We start from the raw sequence: 4,977 nt of genomic DNA, 5'->3' as shown, positions 1-4,977 counted from the left end.
AACGTTCTGGGAACGTTAGTTTTTGGTTCCCAGAACGTTCCCAGAACGTTCCCAAGAACGTTCCCTATTGGTTAGCCAGGAAAGTTTTCTTTACGTTAATAGAACGTTCCCTATAGGTTAGGGGAACGTTCCCGGAACGTTCCCGAAAGGTTCCCAGAACGTTCCCGAAAGGTTCCCACAAGGTTCTCGTAACGTTCCCGGAAGGTTAGGGGAACGTTCCCGGAACGTTGCCGAAAGGTTCCCGGAACGTTCCCGGAACGTTCTCCTAACGTCTACACATCCTGATATGCCTGTACACAAATTGTAGGTCTACAAACAACATATTCTACATTGTTTATTGTTCAAACACTTAAGAATCCTATGAATATATTATTACAATAAATTGAATTTACAGAAACTATCACTAATAAGTAAATCAATCAGTTTGTATTAAATAAATAAATCAGCACACAATCCATGTTTTTGTTTATTCATTGTTTAATTATCAACCTAAAATAAGTCATTAAAAACAGCGTTAGCAAAATGTATTCAGGAACAGTAATTTACATTTAATATTTCAAACATGAAAATATTTCAAATAAAACTGCACAAACATTTTAATTAAAACGATCTTTTTGCAAACTGTAGCCTATAACTTTGGCTATAAAGTTGAAAAAGTATTCATTTATATACAATATACATGAATGTGCCAATCTTCACTCCGCTCAAAACATTTAAACTCCCAACACCATCTGCAAATTTAACAAGAAAATAAAAAGACAACGCGTTACATGGACACACAATCCCATGCCAAAATTCAAGCCCTGTAATGGCATTAATATTCATCTGGAGCAAATGAAAAGAGTGAGGTGGGATTGTGGATCACAATTGGGATCACAAGCTGTAGGAGATATGAGCACGAGCGCTGCTGGTATCATGTATTTATTCAGATATTTCAGCATCAATGTGTATAGAAAAATTTATATATTTCAAAACAATACATTGCATTTATTTATATTGCACTATTTATTATTTCAGACTACAAATCAAAAAAGGAATGTTTTATATAGGGGTAAGGATACCCATATTAAGCCTCTCTCTCTGAAGTCAAATAAAAAACAGAGAAAATAATATTTAAGTCTAGTGAACTCTGACCTGCGAATTCGCTCTACCTTTTATGTATAAGTCTCACCTCCAATGAAGAATTTGAAAACCTGTAACTGCTGTGTTGTTTATGAGAAAGAAAGTGAAAAAAAGTTTGAAACTGCTATCAATTTTTTTTTTTTAATCTCTGTGACTTTACACCTACAAATTCCACTGTCACAGGTGCTCAGTTTTGCTATAATGAAACCCTCACAGAACATGGTAATAATCAGCCATCCATGCAAAAGCAAAGGTCGGTGTAGTTTACAGGTGCATCTGTCCAGGCCAACATCTGATGCCTTGATGCCTTCCGCTGGGATCCCAGAAAACCTGAAATAAAAAAATAGTACAGTTCAAAATCTATCATACATACATCTCATCTGGTATCACAAATTATCATTCCAGGTTCACTTTAAGATATGCTCAATATTAGTGCTGCACAATATTGAAAAATTTAGAGTTTATTTAGAGATATCAGCCGTATGGTTTAGTGCATGCGCTAACGGCTCCAGGTTTGTATCTGGTAAATTACCCCACTAATAATGCCCAGAATGGTACCAAACTACTACAGTAGTACAAATAGGTTCTGTACTCATTAAACGAGGCATTGGAAAGTTTGTAAGTACATCAGGAGTTTATTTAAATAACACTTGCCTGACGGCGAATGCTACTGCTGATGTTGACGTCACTTTATGAGTACAGAACCTATTTGTACTACTCATTTTCCCCGACATAGAGCAGACCGGCACACAACAAAAACTGCTGTTCGGATGTTCCCTTTTCTGATATTTTAGCCTTCGTGACATTTTAATTAAAACAGAAGTAAGAATTTTAGTGTAATAAGCAAAAATTAACAGTAAACTCAGAGATCACCTACCGCTGCAGATGTGTACGGAAGTGAAAAGCGGAAATGCTTAGACCTCTTTCCGGTTCAACCGCTGGGCGCTCCGCATAACCTCTATTGGGGGGATTTTGTAGAGGAGTGAACCTGCATAGAAAATTACAATAGATAACAAGCATAGATAAATACAATAGAAGAAAAACACAGTTGAAATAAGCAGTGCATTATGTTTTTCAGTTAAATCTAACTTATCAGGTACAGAAATTGATTTATCAAAATGTAAAATAAGTCTTCAGTGTAAAAATAAAATAACTATAAAATTAATGTATCTTTGCTAAAGCTACAAGTCATTCTCTCTTTTGATGTTTGATCACCATTGGCGACACAAACAGCTGCGGGTACATTAGGCTGCTGTCCCTTTAAGACAAATGCGCAGAACTAATATAAATGACACGCATCCGTTTTCTTTCTGTTTAAAACACAAGACAAGAGGAAACTCGCCATTTTGACTTCATTTTGCGTGCACGTGTCTGTTTAAGCTAAAAAAAAAAAGTGAAAGAGAACTGAATTCGGCTAAACTCACCTTCTTCATCTACTGACTGTGGATGGCATCAAGGTCTTGTCCTGAAGAATACAGGGCCAAACAATAGGGATTTTATCTCATCTGGTAACAAGAGCAAAGCCATAACTTTAAGAACTCTAATGATATATTTACCCCCTGATATTGCATTGGGGATATCAATTCAAACATTTTTAAAGGCTAAGAGTATGAGCCACAGCTGCCCAAGATATCTAGGGGTTGCAAATTAGTCATGGCTATAAACCTGTATGCATGGCATCTACTTTGTATTTTTTATAAAGCAATGTTCTATGCATTTGTCCCTGTCAAATAAACATTAAATAAATAAATCTGTGAAAAATAACTGCCTAAAGTTGTCGACCCCCTGAACCGCATTTAAAAGTACAAAGAATTTCAGTATTGATCAATAAAAAAAAATAAAAAAATACATAAATACCTTTGAGTTGGACAGTATGTTGTCAGTCTCATTGGCCAACATAATTCAAAACAGACCTAAAGAAATAAAATAAAATATAGTAATCATCAGGATATCATGTTATCATAATAGTTAAATGAATTATTATAACTATGACCATTATAATATTGTATTAGTCGCCTATTATTTAGCTGATTATTTAGCTTACAGGCTTCTCAAGGACAATCTCACTGAAAAAACTTGGGGTTAATGATTTTAAAATGTGAGACTTATTTCAAAAGCATAAATCTTACAGACCCCAAACCTTTGGACAGCAGTGCACTGCATGTTTGAGGTGGTTTTGCTTACTAGTCATATGGTTCATAGAGATTTTCTTGGACAGGGAGTGCAGCAGGCCATCACAGCATGATGATCTAGGAACATAACATGCTGTTTGTCACAGAGCCAAAAATATTACATGTGATAGGTTTATTACAAGGAACCAAGCTAGAACAGAGGTGAAATGCAGAAAAGATAAATATATACAAATCTTAAGATAATATATTGTGAAATAAATGCATATGGAATTATCATCATGATTAAACAATAACTCACCCCTTGTTGTAGAGTTTTATTTTTTCTCTCGCTATTCTGAAATCACATTTTAGCAATATTGGTAAGTAACGTCACTGATTAAGTTAACAATACAGTGCATTCTTTTTGGTTAGCCTAAATAAATTAGCTTACTTCCCATTGACAAATTACCAGCAAAACTATCAAAAACTGTTATCTACACTAAATATGTGTTTAAAAACCCAAACTTTCATAAATAAGACCTCAACTTAACGTAACTTAGGCCTAACGTTGTCTTTTGAAACCGGTTAGCTAGCGTAGATGCTAACGGACTTTTTCAAAGACATAAAATCATTTCTTTAAAATAAATATTTAACAGAAGCGTGTCAATTACACGTAAGAAATGTGTCAGGGGCGTTTGTGTGTATTATTTGTGAGATTTTGTTGTCTAAACTTACCTGAAAGCAGTGAAACCAACAGCGAGAGACGGGAGTTTTGTTGTTTGTCAGTTGTCGATGACGTTTCCATCTGCTCTCGAGCAGCGCACGTGCTCCAGTGTTTGATCACGCGCATGCGCATTAAAACACTTCAAAGTCATGCAGCATTTAAATAAACATATAGAATTAAAATATAACATAATTTAAAATATCATTAATAAAAAGTTATTGCGAATAGATCTGAACGTTGTTGGTTATCTTATAACCTTAGGGGACCGTACTGACGACGTTGTCAGTTGGTAATCTGCCTGTTAATAGTAGGCTAAGTGATATTAAAATAATAACCTGCAGAGAACGTTCCCAGAACGTTCTCTTTAGGTTATACAAATAAAACCTAAAACCTGCAAGGAAACGTTCTGGGAAGGTTCTCTTTAGGTTATAAAAATTAAACCTAAAAATAACCTGCAGGGAACGTTCTGGGAAGGTTCTCTTTAGGTTATTAAATAACAACCTGCAGGGAACGTTCCCAGAACGTTCTCTTTAGGTTATAAATTTAAACCTAAAAATAACCTACAGGGAACGTTCTGGGAACGTTCCCTTAAAGTTATAAAAATAGATCCTAAAAATAACCTACAGGGAATGTTCCCAGAACGTTCTCTTTAGGTTATAAATTTAAACCTAAAAATAACCTACAGGGAACGTTCTGGGAAGGTTCTCTTTAGGTTATAAAAATTAAACCTAAAAATAACCTGCAGGGAACGTTCTGGGAAGGTTCTCTTTAGGTTATTAAATAACAACCTGCAGGGAACGTTCCCAGAACGTTCTCTTTAGGTTATAAATTTAAACCTAAAAATAACCTACAGGGAACGTTCTGGGAACGTTCCCTTAAAGTTATAAAAATAGATCCTAAAAATAACCTACAGGGAATGTTCCCAGAACGTTCTCTTTAGGTTATAAATTTAAACCTAAAAATAACCTACAGGGAACGTTCTGGGAACGTTCCCTTAAAGTTATAAAAATATATCCAAAA

The 4,977-nt window shown here is 35.0% G+C and overlaps 1 long non-coding RNA gene across 2 annotated transcripts; it reads right to left on the bottom strand.

Annotated features, from left to right (window-relative positions):
• Window positions 1-650: 650 nt before the first annotated feature.
• On the bottom strand, window positions 651-4,043 carry LOC311285700. Of its 2 annotated transcripts, none has more exons than XR_014626392.1 (7): window positions 3,969-4,043; window positions 3,553-3,588; window positions 3,307-3,371; window positions 2,980-3,035; window positions 2,547-2,627; window positions 2,000-2,110; window positions 651-1,452 (listed from the first exon to the last, which is right to left on the bottom strand). It is a non-coding gene; the product is annotated as an uncharacterized lncRNA (long non-coding RNA). The 2 variants fall into 2 exon arrangements; XR_014626393.1 differs by having other exon boundaries at window positions 2,547-2,587.
• Between the last annotated feature and the right edge of the window lie 934 nt (window positions 4,044-4,977).

The sequence above is a fragment of the Rutilus rutilus genome, assembly GCF_951802725.1.
Source record: "Rutilus rutilus genome assembly, contig: SCAFFOLD_90, whole genome shotgun sequence".
Taxonomy (NCBI): domain Eukaryota; kingdom Metazoa; phylum Chordata; class Actinopteri; order Cypriniformes; family Leuciscidae; genus Rutilus; species Rutilus rutilus.
The sequence above is the reverse complement of the archived record's forward strand: the minus strand, read 5'-3'. Positions and strand labels throughout refer to the sequence as shown.